Here is a 22579-nt window from a genome sequence, read left to right as displayed (position 1 = left end):
GTTAGAACATTCTGTTTATTCATGTGCCTGAAAGGGAGAAAAAACACACAAGGCAAAGTGTTTTCCATTTGCAAATGTTTTCTGTGAGTTCTCCCAGAAGAGGAATATGCAGAATCTCCGGATTTAAAAAGAGCTGAATGCCCAAGTACTCTATAAAGAGAACAAGCAGAAAAAGCACCACAAAGGAGGGGGAAAAGGCCCTATGTCCATCTTTCAACCAGAAATCTTAGCGTGCTTATGACCATACACCATAACCATCAGCATCTCCACCCAGAATCGCTGACTGAGCACAGTATTTAGGTATTGAGGTATTTAGACAAAGTCCCTGCTCTCTGGGAGAGGCAGTGTTGCATGGTGGCTAGAAACCTGGCATCAGAACTCCCTCTGACATACATGGGCTTACAACTCTGGGCAAGTCACCTCAACTCTCACTGCTCCCTAGTTTCCAAGAAAATGCCACCAATCTGCACTGGTAGAGGGAGTTTCATCATCTAAGATTTCCTTATGCCAATGAAATGACAGAGTTCATCTCTATCCTTTACCTTCTAGGTGTCATTATGGTAGGGAGAACGGAAACTGTCATGGCTGGAAGGAGAAAGGGATTCACATGGTTACACAGGTAGGAAAACGCTCCCCTTGGATGTTCTCATTACTTTTGTTGTGTGTGTGCGCAAGGCAATTGGGGTTAAGTGACTTGCCCAGAGTCACACAGCTAGTAAGTGTCAAGTGTCTGAGGTCAGATTTGAACTCAGGTCCTTCTGACTCCAGGGCCAGAGCTCTACTGTGTACTGTTTGGACTGCTAGAAAAATAGAGAGAAAGTTGGCATATGTGGAGATTTGTCTATACTAGGTGGCTTCTCAATGTGGTGGAGATAAGTCTTTGATGAGGGGGAAGCTATGTGTGCATTAAGGGGAAGGGGGCTGGCAATTAGGTATTGTAGTGTATTACCCTTCAGTCTATGAGAGGTTCTTCTGATGCTTGTCATTATTGAAGATTCCATGGTTGGAAGCCAGCCTTTAGGTGTTTGTGATAGTGTAGAATGGAGAGTTAGTGTTTGGTTTGAGTGACTGTGAAAGTAGAGAGCATGATTAGTTAAGGGATGTGTGTGTGTGTGTGTGTGTGTGTGTGTGTGTGTGTGTGTGTGTGTGTGTGTATGCAGGTATGTAGGTATGTGCTCATATTCCAGGCAATATGAGAGTATATTTTAAGCCTTTGGGTACAGATTACTGAAGGTTTCAGTGGGCCCCCTCAAGTGAAGCTTGTTAGGGAGTGTGATGGTTGACAATTAAGGTAATGCATGGAGGCTAGTGCCCCCTGGTTGGTCAGTAATCTTGAGAACTTATTGGGTCCTCAGTGATGGTTCCCACCAAATGATCCTGGCGTTTGGCAGCCAGAACGATCAGCCCCTGGCAAATGTAAATATCTGGTGTCTGAGGTCTGAGTCCTCTGCAGTCTTTGCATGGCCGGAGGATATCCAGGGTTGGAGATAGAAGGGAAGTAAGTGGGCCCACAGCTTAGTGAATGATTGAGCTTGGCCGAGTAAGAATGAGCACATGTCCAGAGGTGGGCAGAACATGTGGTGAGTGTCAACGGAATTGGTTCATGGTGGGAAGTGCAGTAGGGGGCAGTACTTGCAGTGTCATCCCCTTTGTCATTGTGGTGTTATTGATTGGCAGAGATTCAGTATGGTTTAGTGGAAAAAGAGCCAGTGGGGAACCAGAAACACCTGGGTTCAAATCCTGCTTCTGAGTCCTATTAGCTTTGTGACCCTGATTAAGTCATCTTATGGCTCCTACTCTAGGTAACTCTCCAAGTCTTTCATTTGCAAAGGAAAGTGCTGACCTGAATCATTAGAGTGAGTTCCCCATAAGATACAATAACTGTGTAGTCAAGAAGACCTAGATTCAAACTCTACTTCTTCCATTCACTACTTGTGTGACCTTAGGCAAGTCATTTAGCTTTCCTGGGTCTCAGTTTCTTCATCTGTAAAATGAGATAGTTGGACTAAATAGCCTCCAAGGTCCCTTCCAGCTGTAGATCACTGATCCTATGAAATCACAGGTCCAATCTCTGCCCCATTCATGGGAGTCGTTATTCTCTGGGGTTATGGCTTATCCTAGTCTAGAATTTACATGCTGCTGTAAACCAAAACTGGGAAAGGAGTGATGGTAAAAACTGTGATTGGATCAAGGCTAGCAATGCACCATTGAATGACACCAGCTGATCTCCCAGTTTCCCATCCTTAGAGAAAATTGCTATGATTGGCATCAGCCCTGGCTACGTGTGCCACTAGAGAGTATAGTATAAGACATGCACATGCACATGTAAACATACACTCACAGAGTTAGGTGCCACCTGTCCTATGCAGGCAGTGAGGTCTAGGATGAAACAGAAATACAGCAAAGCCAACTGTTCATTGGGGTGCTTAACAAGTACACATCCAAGTTGAGGGATAAACAGAAAGGGTAGGAAAAGAAATGAGGAACATTCAGAGAAGTAAATCTGGAGGAGGAATTTGGTAAGGAAGAAGAGCCTTCTGAGAGGACGGTTTGTAAGTTGCTCTCAATCTTTCCCATAGCACCATGATTTATGGTGGGATGGCAAGCTGACCGACCACACACACTCTCTAACACTAACATAGGGAAGCTTAGTCCCGTGTTGCTTAGACAGGCACATACGTGCACTGGCACTTGGACAAGGACACACACATAGTGAAATAATGGTAGAGCAGCAACACAAAGAGATTCGTGGGCAGCCCAAGAACTCCTCTAGCCAGTAGGTGGAGTGGTTCCTATTAGCTGCTTGGAACTTCTTGAAATGCTTGCTAATGACTTCATCTGTTTTATTTTGCTTTTTCGTCTTAATACTAGAATTTTCTGACAATTTTTGGCTTGTTCTAACATGTGCTATACTGTGTGTAGTCCTATACAGCAGTAAAGATCCCATTACCTTCCCTCAAAAACACAAACAACAACAAAAAACTCACAAACGTTGACGTCCTGATTGGTTAACTCTTCTAGCTTCAAACACACAACTCAATACTCAGCTCCTTCATGAGGCTTTCCCCTGATAAACTTTCCTTTGTTTTGAATTCCTCCAATGTTTTTGTGTATTGTCTCTCTCAATGATACCGTGGCATTGCACATGTTTTATATCATGTCTCAGAATTGTTTTCTCTCCAGCTAGAACAGAAGTTCCTAATGGGCAGAGTTGCTATTTCTCTTTTATGATGAGTAGTGTCTATCGTGGTGTAGGTGTATAGTAGTTATTAAGCAAATATTTATATGATTTAATTAGAGGGATTGAGTTAGTAAACAATAGTCAATTGAGATCCAGGAAAAGATAATTTTAACATAAAATCCTATTTTAACATATAGTTACATGTATTTTTATGTACTGGAGATAAAACCTGGTTTGCTGTAATACAAATTCACATGGTGAATGCTTGAAAAATATTACTGGTTTACATGGAACTTGGTGCTATCCCTCAATTCCCACATAAAAAAGGGATGGTTGATTATATTTAAATTCAGTTCCACAAACATTTATTATCAACTAGGATGTGCAAGGCATTGTGATAGGTATATACATATTTATAGAAGACTAGACCTCTAAATGTCTCTGGCATACATAATTTCCATTCTTATTTCCGTGCCTTTGTATACCACAGATCACTGTGAGAGAGAGGAAAATGGGCAGTGAGCAAGAAAATAGATCACAAAATTGTCATGGAGGTATAATAATCTGGTAATAAGGGTTAACTGTCTGCAATCAGTTGGAGGGCTCCCTGTTAAAAGTAGAGCAGCTGATAAATTCTTGAATTGCTTGAATAATCAATCATTTCATTTCTCAAAATGTGTAGGAAGCCAAAAGACACCTACTCAGAATCTGACCAATAAGAAAGGACTAGCTGCTATAGCAGAGATCATGAGATCATAGCTCCAGACCTGGATGGGGTCTCAGAGGCCACCTAGGCCAACCTCCTTTTGCAGTTGAAGACACTAAGGTCTAGAAAGGTCAAGTGACTCTTCCAATGTCACAGATCAGAGACAGGAAGTAAACTCAAGTTATCTGACTCCAAAGCCATGTTCTTTGCACTCTACTTCAATGGTGACCTTGGAAGGAAGAGACCATTCTACATTAGAATTCATGATAATTAAGGAGGTAGAGACCTAAAACAGTTTGACATGCAATCTAGACGTGTAAAGAATGAATTTCAGAGTTTGGAGAAAGGATAGATAGGAACCTATGGCCTAAAATTGCATAAGAAAAGTTATCCCACTAGGGATTTGATGCCCTCAAGAATGAAATTCTGGCAACTGGAACAAACAATTCTTATAGAGAAGAGGGGAACTGTCCATAGAGAGAATTATAGGTTACAGAGAACTCATTGCCAAATAGATTTTAGAAAGACACAGAGAAGATAGATGCAAGGACAAGTAACAGGTAAGAGAATAAAAGAGTGGCATAGACCTTTAATAATAGATGATAAAATTAAGAATGAGCTAAAGGTTGTGGTTGATACTAATGAAGACCAAAAAAATGGTTCCTTTAGCTATACTGGGACCCAGAGAAAAATGAAGGAAGGGCTGGTACCATAGCTCAGGATGGATCAAACAATGATAATGGATGTCAAAGTAAGGAAGAACCATGTGACCTTTATTTTGCTTCTGTTTTTCCATCAAGGACTTTAGAAAGGTTAGAACAAAAATGGCTAGTGGGTACTTGAAACCCAAGATAAGTGAGAAAATCACATGGTAGCCCTCAGTGAATTCAAGTCACTAGGTCCAGGTGAACTAAACCTCAGTACCCTAAAAGAACTTGAAAACTAACTTCATGTACTTGTTTGATGGAGTTATTAGACTGATACATTAAAACATGGTCTAAGCTTTCTCATGCTTTCCTTGGAATGGGAGGGAAAAGCCTTTTTTAAAAAGTATTTTCTATATGCCAATCACTGGGGATCCAATTAGAAGAGCAAGATAATCTATGCTCTCAAGGAACTTCCTAATTAGAGGAGGAAACCCACATAGAATGGTTAAATTTCATGGCAAATGAAAAGGGCTCAATGATTCTTAGGGTACAGGGGTAGGGCAGATGATAGAGTCCAGCTAGATCTTCACTTTCCTGCTGCTGCTGTGAAAGGTCTTGTCTTCTCTCACTGTGTTCAGTGGCTGAAGTAAGAACCTCTTAGCTTGAAGGGACTCGCCCTTTACCTTGAACATTGCAACTTCCCAAATTTCCCATGTGAAAATGCTAGTCTTTTTTTAAAATCATGCTTCAGTCTCCAAGTGTGTAAAGGATTTGCTATTTTTTTTTAAAGTTTTGCTTTCTTAGGTCATAAAACATGTATATGTAAATTAGAGGACAAATATGCAAATTAGAGGGCATATCTGTCATGCCTCAGCTCCTAAGTCTCCATTTCCTTGGTGCCCTTGACATTTTTTTTAACACTCAATATTTCTTTAGTTTCTTAATAAACAAAAGATAATTTTCTTCTTTATAACATTGAATTGTTCTCATGCAAAAATGTCATTACCCATTGTTAACAAAGAGATCAAAGTCCTCAAATCTATACTACACACCATTTTCTCTCCAAAACTATCCAAATCCCTTCTAAAAACTGTATATCTTCATACATACAGTTTAGAAATATATATTAAAACAAAGTTCTTTTCCTACTCATGTCAAAAGGCTTATCTGTATCACTTTAAATATTCCACAGTTTTTGAGAATCAATATAAATCTCTTCCTTTGCACAAAAATGCTTTTTTGCTCTTTTTGTCATTTATTGCTACTTATGAAAAGGGTCTGAAAAAGGCAGTTTACCTTACATTTACTGTGAGAAAAAGTGCTACCATAAATACTTTTGTACATATGAGCCATTTCCCTCTTTCTTTGATCTCTTTTAGGTGGCATAAGCCTAATAGTGGTAACCCTAGGTTAAAAAAAAAGTTATGCACATTTTAATGTGCATAACTTTTTTGAGTATAGTTACAAATTACTTTTCAGAATATATGAACCAATTTATAGAACCACCAACATTGCATTAGTATGCCTTGATTTCTATAATCTCTCCACCAATTGTCATTTTCCTTTTTTGTTATCTTTGCCAATCTGATGGATGTAAGATGATTGCATTTGTCCTATCTTCTCATTCTATTTGTCTTATTTTTAGTGATTTGTTGTTGAAAACTTGCATTTTTTTATTTAAGAATTGCCTATTCATAGCTTTTGATCATTTGTCTATTATGGAATGGCTTTTATATATCTATCTGCCTCTGTCTATATCTATATCTATATCTATATCTATATCTATATCTATATCTATATCTATATCTATATCTATGTCTATGTCTATGTCTATATCTATATCTATATCTATATCTATATCTATATCTATATCTATATCTATATCTATATCTATATCTATATCTATATCTATATCTATATCTATCTATTTGAATAAGTTCCCAACAGATCTTAGATACTAGGTCATTATCCGAAAAGTCGCCTATAAAATACCCCCCCAACTACCTTCTTCCTTTTTAATTTTAATTTCAATGACTTTATGCAAAGACTCTTCAGTTTTATATAATCGAAATTGTCTGTCTCCTTCCCTGCTTTACTAATTTGTTTATAATATGACCTTTCATGTGTAAGTTATGGATCCATTTGGGGCTTATTATGGTATACAATGTAATTTTTGTCAAACTACTTTCCTGTTTTTGCAACAGTTTTGGTTGAGTAGGGAGCCTTTATCCCGGCAATCATGATCCTTGACTTCATCAAGCACTATGTCTGGTTGATTCCGGAACTCGTGTACTTAATCTCTTCTGGATATGGAGCACTAAAATAATGAAGTAATTCTCTCATTGACTACTGAGCCAGAGGAGGTCTTTAAAGAGACCATCTGACTTCCAGCTCATGCTGTCACTTTGCTGCGTGGTAAGTAGAGTTCTCTATCACTAACTCCTTGTATGGGAGGTAGAGGCACAGATAGTGCTCTTTTTTCCTCATCCTACAGCTAATTGTGGGTGGAACTTTGATTCATGATTTGTTTAGCTATTCCCAGGCTCTACTGGGCACCTGTTTTATTTCCAGTTCTTTGGTGCCCCAAAAAGTATTGATATGGATAGTTCGGTTTATATGGGACCTTTCCGTACAAACTTAAATGTAGAAGCTCTGGAGCATAAGTTCCCGAAGTAGGTGATACTGCCTCCTGGGGTGTGGGGGCACTGAAACAATCTAGGCGAGTGGTAGTAGCCTCTGGTGCAATTGGGGAGGGCATTGAATAAAAATAAAGGGGAGGTGGAAGCATAAGGAAAGAAGAGAAGAGAATTTTGAAAAACCATTTGTACGTGTTTCATCTGTTGTGTAACAGAGTTACAGTTGTAGTGATTACATTATTTTCCAAATAAACACACAAAATGCATATTATAATTGATTGGTGGTCAAGTCTGCCAACAGGTCTTAACAAGCAATGTTGGCCTTTGAGCATGAAGCTGCATGTAATGACTTGTTTACAATATGATACTACATGGTTACATGATGCAATATTGCATCATCAAAATTTCAATGCAGGAAAATACCCACAAATTTACAATAAATTATTAAATTTAATAGGTGTCATTTAAAAATATTTTGTATATTTTTGAAATGATGCAAATTTTTAAAAACAATTTAAAGGTTAAAGAATGCAGATTTCCAGGGGGGTACTAAGTAATTTTTTTTTAAAGAGGGCGGTAAGCCAAATAAGTTTGGGAACCTCTGCTCTAGGGTAAAGAATATAGGCATTTTAGGCACTTTGGGGTACATAATTGCCAAGTTTTCCAGAATGGCTGGACTAATTCACAACTCCACAAGCTCTGTGTCTCCTTTCCTGTAGTCCCTCCAATACTGACTATTTCCAGCTTTTGTCACCTTTAACAATTTGCTAGGTGTGAGAAGTAAGGAACTATTATATTTCCATTTAAGGAAATTGAGAGAAAAGTAGCTCCGGGTCAGGAGCTTCAAGAACCAACTAAAATTGGGTGAAACTGATTGATTAAAGAGGCTGGAAATAGGACGTAGGTTAAGCTTTACTTAGAGTGGGCATGCTTATGAATACTAGCTTCTCCACCTCTGGGCAGGCAGGGTTAACATGCCATTTTATGTATGAAGAAGGAAGGAAGAAGCATACCAAGGGGAACATATAGTGGGCATTTCAGGAAGTCTATGACCTGTGCTGACTTCTTCCAGTGAAAGTCAGCAAGGAGGGACTTGCAGCCGGAATAGGAATATAAGGTTTGCTCTCACTTCTGGGGGGTGTGTGTGTGTGTGTGTGTGTGTGTGTGTGTGTGTGTGTGTGTGTGTGGTCATCTAAAGTTCCACACCCCCTTCCCGCAGGAAGTGTATTAAAGGTTTCACTGCTTCACTCATCTTAAGTCTGTCTAATTTTGGTGCCTATTTGGGCATGAAAGGTTATTTCCAACACTAGGTGTGAAGTTAAACTTAAGGGTTGTTTCAATTTGAATTTCTCTTATTAGTGCTTTGTAGCAATCTTTCATATGGTTTGAGAATTGTTTGTTTATATCCTTTGACTACTTTTCTACTTGAGGAATGGCTTTTATTCTTATTTGTGTGTGTGTGTTAATTCCCTACACATCAGATTTGTGTACAAGACTTTTATCAGAAATATTTGATGCAATGATTTTTTTTCCTCTGCTCAATAGTTTCTCTTCTATTGTGGGCTGGGCCTGAATGGGATGTCCCAGTGAAGACTTCTCAGTGTAATTAAGGTAATGAGTTCAGAAGGTAGTATGAGAAATGGACTCTCAGAACTGAAGGCTCCTCAAAGGGTCAAATAATTCTTGATTACTACTTTCAAAATCCTCCTCCACTCAGACCCTGTTTTTAAGCACTTAACAGAAAGAATAAGCCCTGCCCCACCCCCAACCTGAGCTTCCTGCCTTTTTCCTTGTCTTTGAATTTTGGGCCTGGAATGTAAGCCCCACCTTCCAGTTAAGAGGATAGGAAGAAACTTTTGAGCTTAGAATGTAAGCCCACCCCCAGTTAAGGGGGTAAGGAATAGTGGTGGGTGGAGGCTTGTTTGCGTGGTGAGGGGGAGATTTGCTTTCATAAGGTGGCCCCTGTTACTCCGTCTCCCTCTCTCTCCGCGTGTATCGAAGGAGCAGACAGCCACCTCGAGAGATTGTAATAAAGGTAAACTTTACTTTCCACCTTGAGAAGTCTCTGAGTTTAATTTGGGTTGGGTTCGCTGTCCCACACAGGCCTGATCATTTGTAGTGTGGGTCTTATATTGGAATGAAATGGGATATTCATAGGTCATTAAATAGTTAATAATAGTTAAATAAAGTAGCTAAATTTAATTTAATAATTAAAATAGTTAAATAATAATAATGATAGCTATAGCATAGAAAGGATAACCAACGAAGATATAGCACTTAGCTGGGGTAGCTGCCTCTACATAAAGAAACAGATGTCTAATCAGCAGAGCAGGGTGTGATGACTCACATAGCCTTGGGACATCCATCAAGTCTGATGGGTCTAAGATTCAGTGTGAGTAGGTGTTTTATGGCTTTACAGGACAAGGAAGCCACACTGACATGACCTGAGGCCATCAGAAAGCTGTGTCCAAGACTATAAAACTAGAGACTTAGCCCCCTTGAGCCAATCAAGTTTTTGACAGCTTCCTTGCCTTCCAGGAAAAGAATTAGCTTAACCTATATTCCTAATCCTATCATGGTCTAGCTGCATTGATTATCCTAGCTTATACTAGCTGCATTGATTTTGTTTTTTCACAAACTTTTCAATTTCATGTCATCCAAATTTTCTCTTTTATCTCTTATTGTCTCTTCTATAATTTGGTTAAGAAATGTCTTCTTAGACGTAATTGTGTTGGGTACTTCCATTTGTTTTCCTCTCTTTTTTTTTTCTTGTTTGATGTGACCTTTTATACCTGGGTCACTCATTCATTTGGGAATAATGATATATGGTGTAAGGTGATGGTCCAAATATATTTTTTCCAAACTACTTTCCAGTTTTCTATTAGCTCTTGAAGAATTTGGAGTTCTTCCCCAAGTAGCTTAATGTTCTTGGATGTGTGTGTTCTTTGGGTTGTTGTGTTCTGTTGTTACTGGATCTTGCTTATCTAGGCTGTTCCACTGATCTTTTTTTTTTCCCATCCAGAACTGTGATTTCATTGGTGAAGGGAATTCCTAATGAGGAAATTTCCTCTATTACTAGAGGTCAGCAACTGATTTGCAGCTTATAGTTTTATAGGGCATGGAGAAACAGAGAGTCAGTTGCCCAGGGTCACAGAGTCAGAAGGTGTCAGAGACTGAAAGGTCTTCTTGATTCCAAAGCCATCTCTCTATCCACTATACCATACTGCCCCTTTCTCTTCTATGTTTGCCTATTTTTTAACCAGGACCAAATAGCTTTGACAATTACTACTTTATAAAAATCATTTGAAGTCTGGAAGTGCTATTCCCTCTTCATTCCTATATTCTCCCTTGTCATTTCCCTTGAGATGCCATTTTTTCCCCTTCAAATGAATTTCTATATTCTTTTGTCTGACTCTATAAAGTAACCCCTTAATAATTTGATTGGCATAACACTACATCAATAAATTAATTTAGGTGGCACTGTCATTTTTACGATATGGACACAGCCTAGTCATGGATGATGACTATCCCTCCAATTATTTAAGGCTTATTTTATTAACTTAAAGAATGAAACAAGAGGTAGTAGGTTCTCTCTCTGGAGATATTCAAGACTATATGTGAGTACTCATCAATTATATTATAATAGAGATTCCTTTTTTGGGTATTGGTTGGACCACTCAAGTTCTGTCTAACTCTAAATTCAGTTTTGTATAGTTGTATGTATATAGGTCTTGAGCTGTTTCCTCTCCTGCTTTTTGCTGAAGGTCTTTCAGTGTATGCCTCACAAAATAGCTGAAATAACTCTAAAGTTAGAATAAGACTCACATGAGGTAACTTATAGAATATACCCTTCAAGTCCATTCCAGTGCTAATATTGTCTGATTCCAAGGGATGCTTTTGTTTCAATATATTCATCTGTCTATCAGATCATGGTACTAATGAATCTGTGGCAAGTCAATTTGTTTTATGTTCTTCCATAGCCACAGGCTCTAACCTAGTAAAATCTCCAAACTTTATGCTTCAATAAAAAGACTCAGTATCCACTACTGAAAATAACAACAAAGTGGTGATGGGGAAAGAGTTTCATCTTTGAATGTGAAGAAAAGTACAAAATTACAAATGGAGAAACTAAGATGCCAAGATATTCTCATATGCTCTGGTGCAAGAAGGGAATAATTCTATTTAATATCAGACAAAACACTGACTTTCTCAGAAGAAAAGAACTGCATAAATTCCAGGCATGGCAAATTTTCTAGCCTACTATGGGGCTTGAAACCTTATAATACTCATCTGAGGTTGAATTCCACTCAATCATATTGAGTTTGACTTGGTACTCCTCTCTGAACTAAAGACAAAAGTTCCATCCAATTGGTGGGGAGAATGCATACTGTGGTTCCTATTTCATTTAAATCCTATGCAAAAAAAAAATGCAACATATCTTTTGAGTTTTCAATGCTTTGGTTATTTCATGTTTAGTGATATTATAAACTATTAATTGTCTCAGCCCAAGGGTGGCCAGTGTGACCAAGGGTGGAAGCCAGACATCACCAATATTTTTAATATATAAATACATGAAGCATTTTGTGCTTTTTTGTCAGTATGGGTAACTAAGTGTGGTAACTCCCTCCACCAGCACATACTACCAATATAGATTGTGACGCATTTGTGATCCAGTACTAGCCTAGCACTCTAGCCACTATGATAGCCTATCTTATAGTACCAATAAAGGCTTGTAATATATTCTTTCAAAATGTTAACTAACATGTGGCTTTGAAAAATCTTTCCTCTATTAGTGATTGATATGCCTTTTATAAATCAATGTTGTGATATACTACTCTTAATTACAACATAAAAATGATTCCTTTTTTTTTTTAAACTGAGAACAATAATCAAATCAACCCTTAATTACGTCTTAATCAATTGTAATCACAAGTCTTTCTGGCTTCCCTTTTTAGAACATTCCTTCCAGGGCACCACTCTTCTACATATTATTAGAATATATGCTCCTTGAGGGGAAGAGGGACTGTCTTTCTTGACTGTATTTGTATCCCCAGTGCTTAGCACAGTGACTAGCACATAGTAGGTGCTTAATAAATACCTTTCCATTCATTTTTTAAAATGTTTACTTTAAAGCTTTCATATGAAGCTTTTAAATTGATGCACCTAGGTCTACAGACATGAGTTGGCCATCTTATCTCAGATGTTTAACCAGCCCATCCTAACAGGAAAGCAGTTCAGGATTTTTGTCCCCTTTCCTAAAAAATCCTGGAAAAATTCACCATGTTTGATTCCCATTTAAGAACAGTTGATTCTACATTTCGGAAATTTTGCAGCAGATTCTCCATGGATGTGTTGATATACTCATTTCTCCTGCCTAATGCACCATTTGTAGGGAACATGTTCCCTCCCCCAACTTCAGATTTAGTTGGTTTGATTCAGTTTAATTCTATCATGCAAACCTTGAGTGCCTACTATGTGCAAGTCACTCTGCTACATATCTTGTGTAGCACAGACTGCTGCTTTATATTTTAGGGAGATGTGTGTACTACCTGCATGAAAGAAAGAATCAATAATTTCTCGACCTAAGCAGATAACATACTTGAGAGACAGTTAAAGATTTAGAAGAATGAGCCAACCCGGGGTTAATGGCTGTGGAATCAAAAGGGATTTCATCAGATACCATTTAAATTTCTAATTTTTTTCCAGCTTCCCTTCCTTTCTCAAGTGCCAAATCTGAGAAAATCCCTCGTGAGTTCATTCATTCCATCTACTCAGACCTGCCTGTACTGGAGCAGACTTGGCTTTGCTTCTGGCCATAATTCTTTCAGTTTCACAAAAGGGCAAGCAGTTCAGAAAGTAGGTACAACATGAGCCTGAGGCTTGGGCCTCCCTTTCCAAAGCTTTCCATTTCTTTTTGGGGCTCTCCTTGGGTCTCTTGTCATTTCTTTCACTCTCTAAAGCAAGAATGTTATTGCTTCTCAATGAGGATTTCACCGGGCCCCTCAAGACAGCCCATAAGGACTCTCATAGACCTAAGTGATTAGGAATTACCTTGCCTCCTATAGTCATAAATATTTGGAGGAAATCAGATGGTTGAAATGTGCTATGTTCCTTCTAGGCACTTATAAGAAGATTTCATCATTGTACAAGAAACGCAGAGAGATACCAGTAGGGTTTAGTGCTTTACTAAAGTAGGTCAGACACATTTCTGGGATACCAAGACACAAGCAGTGACCACTGTTGTCCCCCTACTTTTCCCTTTAAATACATTAAAAGTAATATTTTATATAATGGGGATAAAATTCTAATAACATTTTATGTAATGGGGATAAAATTCTAATAACATATTTTGCTATTATAGTTCATGATAACAATAACAAATAGTGATAGTTAACATTTGTATAGTATTTACATAATATAGAAACTGATATCTTTATCCCAACTTCTACTTTTACAATTGAGTCAGGTCGCTGAGCAAGACTACATACCACTTGGGGCTTTAGGGGTACTACTGAGGGTCAGAGGTCTTTCTCTAATCCTGTCAGCTTGAACTCCCATTCCAATGTTTTCTCCCCAGTAATAATCACCAGTAATTAATACCCCAGTGTCATTTAACCAATTAACATCAATTAGATTTTACAAAGAGACATCCACTGAGAAGGTAGAACAAGAACACAGGGGCAAACCTTTCTTTCCAGTACCTGGTCAGACTGCAAGGAGAATAGATTGAATCTCAAGTCATTTCTACAAAGCATTTGTCCACAAAGTTCGCTTCTGAATGTGGTGTGGATGATGAACAAGTCGCTGCTGCTTCCTGCTACTGGATTAGATCTCAGCTGCTGTTTCACCTGTGCTGAGGCTCTTGCAAACCCTGGCATGGACTCTAGCTGCTGGATTTCTGGTGCTTGCTATCCTGACCCTTAGTAGATCACAAGGCCGTGGGCATTTCCACTACTCTTTTACCTAAAATCTGGAAGAAAAGAAATGCAAAGAGGCTGAGAATGGAGGCCCATATTAACAAGACACATGTTGGCATCAGAAGGGAGCTAGGCATCAGGGGTCTGTAGCTGCTGCCATTGCCCAGACCTCTCTCAACATCAGCAGGGCTTTGCACTATCCACTTCCAGGCTCTGGGAGATACAAGGCCTATAGCACTTCCCTCACTCAGAGGCCCCCGGTTTTTTCTGCTTGAATGCCAGCCAGGCAGGAAAGAGAAAATACCCTGGCCAGTTAGTGCCTTTTGAATACATTCTCAGTTCTGGTTCAGCAGCCAACTGAAAGGCTCTGCTTCATCCCACAATGAGGAGAAGTCAAAATACCTGTGCAGGCTCCGAACTTGGGAGCAGGGCCTTACATTACATATCACCATGCCATTCTACCATGGCAGGCAACAGGGTACATAGGGCGTTCAGAGCGTACTAGCACCTTTGGTGTGAGGGCTGCTCATCCACCTTTGTTGTCCACCTTCACCCAACTCTCACCCTGTAGCTTGAAGAAGCTGTAGCATGTGCAGCAGCCACACTCAAGTAAGACCATCATGGTGGATGGGCCATAGTGGAGGGTCGAGGGCCATGGTGGAGATGGCCACTAGGTTGAGGGTAGCTGACAAGCCTCAAACCTGTCAGGGAATTGAGGGATATCTACTCCAAGCATGTGAAGACTTCCCCCTGCAGAATGGGTGGATGAGAACAATTTCTTTCTAGGACTACGAAGGCAGCTGAAGCAGATGCTGTGGGGCGCTTAGAGCTTGGTCAGACATCAAAGACACTGAAGTTGTTCACTGTATCCCTGGCCATGTGCCAGTCGCCTTGATTTTTGTCTTGTCATTGGACCTCAGTGAGTCTGCTTCAAGATATCACCCGTGATGTCTGGCAATAGGCAGAATATGCTATGCAAACTCGGAGGACCAGGCTCCAGCGTTACACTATTTATAGCAGAGCCAGCCCTGTTGACAACATTTTGCTTTATTACCCTCCTACCTCTCTTTTTGTGCTCTTTCCAACTTCCTGGGGAGTGAGGGAGGATAAAAACATTTATTAAGTGTTTATTATGTGCCAGGCATTGTGTAAGCACTTTACAGATGTTGTCTCAATCGAGCAATTAGTGCCATTTCTACTTCTCCTTCCTCTTCCGGTCATCTTCCCGCCCCCATAAAACAAATGAACTCCGTCTACTTCTCTCTTCTCTAAAGCAAAAGTGTTGTGTGTCTTAGCCTGTCTTCTTTGTTTTCCTTTCTGTTTCAGAAGTATTTCCCCTTCCTTTCCCTTACCCCTGACTGCAGTTCTTAGTTATCCATTAAGCACTCACGTACAACGTCTTGAGGATATGAATAAAAAAGCAAAATAACATCTGCTCTCAAGGCACTCACATCGTAATGGGTGTGACAATATATGCACATAGGAGGTTTCATCTTCAAGTCAGACGGGAAGGTCCTACGGACTTTAGTGTACTACAGCAATGAAGAAGATGGTAATACATCTTCTCTAATGTATTTTTACTGATAAAACATATCTGGAAGAGGGGAGACTGCTACTCTCAGAACTCTTAGATCCTTAGTCCTGGGCTATCTCCACTGTGACCTGGGGAAAGGGAGTGGTAGCTGTGTTTGTACTACTTGTCACTTTCTTCCTCCTATTTCCCATTAGTGTGCCTTGCTACTTCAAGGGGGCTGGAGCTTGCTTGGCGCATTGATGGAATTTGGTTGTCAGTTGAGGGAGACAGCAAGGGTTGCACAGTGGTCTGTGGAGAGGATGGCAGTGATGCTATTGTTAGGGCCTTTTGGGCTCTTGTTCAGTTGGTGCTGGGGATGGCAAGAATGGTGGGCTGTTTCTCTTTGATTACATTAGGGGGCAGGCTAGAAGTAAGGAGTGTGGTTTGGGGCACTATAAGAAGAAACAAGAGAGTCACAAATAGTATGAATGCAAGGTAAAATGTAAAAATTTGATGCGTTGGGGGGGTACAGAGTATAGAAGTTATTCCCAGGATTCTTGGGCTCAGGGTCCTAGTCTTCCTCATCAGAGTCAGAGAAATGGTGGCAGCAGTGTTTTAGCTTGCTTGGCATTTCCTTGCTTTTGTCTTTCTTCCTCAATGTACCTTGTATTTCCTTTACTTTTGCCTCCTAAGGTTCTTAAGTTCCTTCGATGCTGAGTTTTGGTGCTTCTTCCTCTAGGAAGCTTTTCTTCCTCCTCAAATCACCTTATATTTCCTTATTTGTATACATTTTCTATCTCTTCAAAAGAACGTCGATTCCTTAAGGGCATTTATTAATATTATTATTGTTAATTTTTATTACACTAGTTTTCAAATTAATACCCTTGACTCCAGTCTCTCCTCTACTTCTAATACATCCAAAGCAATAATCATAGTCCTGGTCATATTGTCTACTGTTTAAAAATTTCCAGTGATTCCAGATTACTCACAAGATAAAGGAAAGCTCCTTACTTTGACATTCAGGACCATTTATGATTTGGTTCCCTGCATATGTTTCCAGCTGTATTTCCTATTACTTTCATCCAGATGTCCTTTACCCTAGCTAGAGCAGATGACTTGCCTTTCCACGCCCGTATTCTAGTTTTCCTGCCTGTGTGTCTTTACTCACAGTATGTGTCATCTACTCCTTCCCGAAATCCAACTTTAAGCATCTCTTTCTGTCCAGCTCCATTCATCCTTCAAGGCAAAATCTAAAGGTCATTTTTTTCTGATTGTCCAGCCAGAGGTCCTGTCTTCTACCTTTGAACACTATTGTGCTCTCTACCCCTCATATAGAATCTTCATATTTCAACTTGCATTCATATTGTTTGTGCCCCTCTCATTTCTTCTTATAGACTATAGATTCATGGGGCAATAATGACATCTTATTTATCTCTGTATTTACTACAGGGCTTTGCCTGTAAGTGCTCAGTAAATACTCGCTAAATTGCTTTAGAATGATTGTTCTTTTTTTTTTTGGTAAGGCAATTGGGATTAAGTGACTTGCCCAGAGTCACACAGCTAGTGAGCTTTATGTGTCTGTGGCCGGATTTGAACTCAGGTCCTCCTGACTCCAGGACCAGTGCTCTATGATAGTTGTTTTTTAGAGCTTAGCTCAGTGCCGACAATATGTAGAAAGCCATGAATAAATACTCTTTGATTGATTGATTATTTTAGGTCTTAAGTTTGGTTAAGATTTGAAATCGAGACTCAAGTTCTAGTAACAGCTTGACCATTGTATAACGTTGGGCTTATTACTTTATGTCTCCAACCCTCAGTTTCCCTACCTGTAAAATTAAGGGTTTGGACTCTGTTATTTCTAAGGTTTCTCCAACCTCTAAAACTCTAGGCTTCTGTTCTGCTCAAACTAATTCATACTAAAGTATACATAACTACTATACCACTTATGAGTCTTTAATTTGGTAGCATTTTTGGAAATATAGCTAAGTAAAAGGGAAATTTTCAGTAGAGGTACAGAATTTTTTTAAGAGTAGGAGATCTTCTTGTTTCTCCTTATACTTCACCAAAAGACAGTCAAATAAGAATACTGACAATAACTGACCTTTATCTTGCAAAAACCTCTAATGATTCTCTCTCTATACTTTTAGAATCACGAAAACAAAACAAAACAAAAACCTCCTGTTTGGCTTTCAAAGCTTTTCACAGCCTGGCTCCAAACTACCTTTCCAACCATATTGCATATTACTACTCTTTCTGCATTCTTCTCTGCCTCTTAAAATCTCTTATTGTGTCCACAATTCAGCTCAAACACCAATTTCAACTTCATGAAGACTTTTCTTGTCCCCTAAGCTGCTACTGCCCTCTTCCCCCAGTTAGCGTGTATGCATTTTGGACATACTGAAATAGACATGTCTCCCCACTCCCAGCCCATACAATCTCAGCTCCTCAAGAAGGGGGATGATTTCATCTTTGTATCGCTGGCATATAGCACAGTAACCAGTATATGTTTTATTGTTGTTGTTCAGTCATGTCAGTCCTGTCCAATGCTTCACGACCCCATTTTGGGGTTTCCTTGGCAAAGATATTAGAGTGGTTTGCCATTTCCTTCTCCAGCTCATTTTCACAGGTGAGGAACTGAAGTAAACAAGGTAAAATGACTTGTCCAGGGTCACACAGCTAGTAAGTGGCTAAGACCAGATTTGAACTCAGGAAGATGAATTAGTCTTCCTAATTCCAAGCCCAATGCTCTATCCACTTTGCCACCTAGCTTATCCTAACTAGCACATAATGGGTATTTAATAAATGCTTATTGATGGATTGCTATAAGGCTGCTTTAAGGTTTGCAAAACCCTTACATATCTTATCTCATTTGATCTTCATAATAATCCTGTAATATAGGTCTTATTATTGCTTTCTTTTTTTTTTTAACAGATTGGAAAACTGAGGTACAGAAAGTTTAAGTGACTTGCCCAACTAGGAGGTGTCAGAGGTAGAATACTGACCCAGGTTTAGTCAATAAGCTTGGTCCTGAGTGGTAGGTTCAATCTGTATTCCAACTCCTCAAATACCCTGCACATTTTACTTGATGAAGTGGAAAATGTCTTAACAGGAGAAAAAATTAATAGAGATAGATAAAGCTTTATTTTGTTTCTTTTGCATATGCAATTTTAGAACAGACCTGTGAAAATAGAGAGTGACCTAGGAAAGTTCAGAAGAACTGAGAAATTCACTCAGAAGAAAACACTTTTCAGGCCCTGGTAGCCACAAAAATGACAGCCTGGTTGAAGGGGTTTATGGTGAAGCAAGTCTAGGGGCTGCCTACAAAGAGACCATTCTACCAAACCTAGCAAAGTGAGCTTCATAAAAGGAGCTCCAGAGGATAGTGGTTTGGAGGTTTGGACCAGCCCCCAGAAGTTTAGGAATTGATCCAAACTTGTGGGTCTAATCTAGTGGGTTGGAAAGGTTTTGAAGACGGGTATACAATGCAGCCAGGAGAATACCGCAGAAATAGACTTTCTCATAAGGTCTTGGCATTTCTGCTTAGGGACCATTTGGAACGAGGATATAAGAAGACATGAGAAAATTAGAAACTGCAATTATGGGAGTTGCTCCCAAAGAAGCACCAAATATAGAGTACATTTCTAAATAAAAGCCTAAAATTCAATCTATTTATGTTGTCGTATTTCGCCTTCATTCTCAAAGAGGACCATGACATCAGGGAGATGATGACATGACTTGCAATTGACTTTGTTTTGATATGAACTACCCTTTTGAGCTTCCAGGTTCAACAGGGACAAATGTTTCTTGTAACGAAATCCTTTTTTTTGGGGGGGGGGTAACTTACAAATTTTCCCTTCTTGGATACAGAGTAAATTTACCATTGATGTTATTATTTGTTTTAAAATATACATCACATTTTGTAAGCATATCACTAGGACTTCATTTCCCACAATGATTAGGGCCAATAACATCTCCGTCATGGGGAGAGATTCTCTGGGTTATGATTTCCCGAAGGCTGTGGTTGAGTTCACAGCACAGTGATGTTACCAAGCAAAGACTCTGATTGATACATTATACTAGTACAAGAGAAGTTTAAACAATGGGCCTAGGAAATTAAGTGGGGGGGGGGTGAGTGGGAAAAGAAAGAAGGTTGGGTGATGGTCAGCAAGGATGATAGAAAGAGAATGTATAGAGCAATACGGCTATCAATGGCATCACATTCAAATGCTAAGAATTCCAGACCTGAAGCAAGAAGCTTCAGTGTTCTCAAGACTGTTTAGAACTGAAACAATTTCTGGAAAGACTCTTTAGGAGATGGATTGCAATATATTCTAAATGTCAACCACTGGGACTCTGAAGTCTGAAGTAGTTATTCTTTCCCACTATGCCAGAGAATCAGAAGAATTGAAAGCATGAGCTGAATAATTCTTACCCCTCAAAAATCCCTGTTGAACCTGGAAGCTCAAAAGGGTAGTTCATATCAAAACAAAGTCAATTGCAAGTCATGTCATCATCTCCCTGATGTCATGGTCCTCTTCAAGACCTTTCCTTAGCTTTTTGCTTTCTGAAGCTGGAGCTGGTTTTACTAAAATATTATAGTCTCCAAAACAATTCCTTCTTCCTCAATTTTCTTATAACTTGCTTTAAGTTTCAAAACTCCTTAAAACTTTCCTTTTAGAAGAGACAGTCTCCAGGGACACATGAAGGAATTTTGTATGAAGTAACAGGACCCCAGAAATGGCTCAGGGATACATGAAAAATGCTCCTTCTTCCTGTTTTCACCAATGCCACTCCCTGACTGGGCTGTTAGTTAGCATCAGGCCAGTCAGGAATGATTTCAATTGGTCTTAATATCTTACTTGGCTGATCTGATCATGATAGACGACTTAGCCCGGAAGTAAGAAAGGACATGGGAAGAGTAGTGAACGCTAGACCCTAAATGAGCCTAAGAAGAAGGCCCCAGGCAATAGTCTGATGGAGTCCCTTGGGAATCCAGTCATGGAGGCATAACTATGGATGCTTCCGAATACTCAGACAGTTGATTGTCCCTCTTACAAAACTGTAGCAACTGAGGCAAGCGTGAAGAGAGAATTCTACCTGGGAACTGGGGGCACCCAGTGAGGTCTATGAATCTGTTTGTAATTCATTATACTTCATGATGTGAAATTTGAATCTAATGCCTTATTCCAACCCAATAGTCCCAATAGTTTTTATTATTTGACAGATTGCTTTACCAGTCCTTTGTGATCTTTGATTTATTGAATGCCAGAGTATAAAGCCTAGACTTGGAGTTAGAAAGACCTGGGACCAAGACCTTCTGACACATTCTGGCCATGTGACCCCAGGCAAGTTGCTTTCTCTCTGTGCCCCATTCTAAGATTATAAATCGCAGAATAATCATTAACCTGCATTGGTAGAGGGGAATTTCTTCTCTGGAGCTCCTAAAAGAATGAAATTTCAGGCCCAGAAATCCACTCATTTTAATCTCCCCTCTATCCCATCATACGAAGTCTATTGTATGTATTTGGTTCTAGTTTTGAATGATATAAATTACTCAAGGTACTTTTGTTTCTGGTAGCTGATGTTAATTTAATAACTGTTTTGTTGTACAATTTGAAATCTATCAGTACAAGTACCCTTTTCACTCAATTTTTTCCCTCTTCTTAATTCCTCTCACTGCTTGACTGTTTTTTCTTTGATACAAATTTTGCAATGATGTTTATCTAGTCAATGGAATATCCATTGCTGTTTTGATTGGTATTACATTACATCTATACATTGTTTTCTTTCCTATATTTGCATGGCCTAGCCATGTTCATAGAATCTCACTCTAATTTTATTCTTTTTATTTCAGTTAAAATCATTTTACGGTTATCTTTCTGAAATAAGATGCCCTACTGAGACTTCAACAAAAGTCTCAGGTTTTAATGGGCAAAAAAAAGACAGAGACATTGAAATGTAACTGACTGACTAAAGTGGAAAGCTTTAGGTACAACGTAAATATTCCATACATTAGGAAGCCTTAAATGTAAAAAGACAAATAAGGCTATCTGGAGTACAGACTATATTTCTACCTCTGCACCTAGCTCCTTGTCTGCATGAGACTCCAAAAGGAGTCTGGAAAGTGTAATTGACTGAATTGGGACTGATCACCATAAGCCAAGGTGAGTGTCTTACTAAGGGCATTGGCTTTGAACGACTGACCAATAGGAGAGGTTGGATTTCTCCCTCTTCTTGACTAGAGGAGACAGACCTCAGAGCTTGCCCAGCCCAGTCCATCAGCAATAGCCTGGAATCTGGGCAGTCCATCCGGCCTCACTCAGCAGCTGCCCAGTGCTTGAGTGCCTGGTCTGACCTAGCTCCAGCAGCAGAGCCACTCTCACCTTTCAAAACCATTCCTCACAGTGATCAGGAGGACCCTCTGGAGAAAGAAAGTACGTCAAGGCCCTCTAGTTTCAAGATTATGAGTTGCTTTGGTTACATGTGTTCTCTACATATGTGTTCCATTACAATTAAATTTAAAATCGTGCAGGATTAATCTCCCTCCATCCACTCCAGATTCTGTGTGTATTTGTGGGAGACTGTACTCCAGGCTTTCCTGGGAGAAATGCTTTGTAACTACTGTTTTTGCTATGCCGTTTGAGTAAAATGCCTTTGTTTAAGAAGTAAGTGTGAGTCTACTGGCTGATTAGCAAAGGGAAACTAGTAATTTTTGTGGATTTATGCTGTATTCCATGGATTGGTGAAGAATTCATCACTCACTGTCCAATCTACTTATGCAGTTCCATTGAATTAGGTTGGTCTACAGAAAACTGAAACAGTCTGATGGAAAACCCAAGAGACTCACAAAGAAATCAACTGAGACAATAAATAACTTTAATAGTAGGGCAGAAAATCTAACTCATTATTGGGTTGTTGTGTAACTCCAATTTCCTACTGATAGAAATATGATTGTCTAAAATATTCCCAATATTCCAAA

At 39.3% G+C, this 22579-nt stretch overlaps 1 long non-coding RNA gene across 1 annotated transcript in view; it reads right to left on the bottom strand.

Annotated features, from left to right (window-relative positions):
• Positions 1–14135, bottom strand: part of LOC144455595 (uncharacterized) — a 43381-nt gene extending 29246 nt beyond the window's left edge. The window contains exon 1 of the long non-coding RNA XR_013484313.1: positions 13872–14135. This is a non-coding gene — a long non-coding RNA (uncharacterized LOC144455595). The remainder of the gene's footprint in view (positions 1–13871) is intronic.
• Positions 14136–22579: the final 8444 nt, after the last annotated feature.

Source organism: Phascolarctos cinereus, unplaced genomic scaffold (genome assembly GCF_003287225.1).
Source record: "Phascolarctos cinereus isolate Bilbo 61053 unplaced genomic scaffold, phaCin_HiC Scaffold_2;HRSCAF=192, whole genome shotgun sequence".
Lineage (NCBI taxonomy): Eukaryota > Metazoa > Chordata > Mammalia > Diprotodontia > Phascolarctidae > Phascolarctos > Phascolarctos cinereus.
The sequence above is the reverse complement of the archived record's forward strand: the minus strand, read 5'-3'. Positions and strand labels throughout refer to the sequence as shown.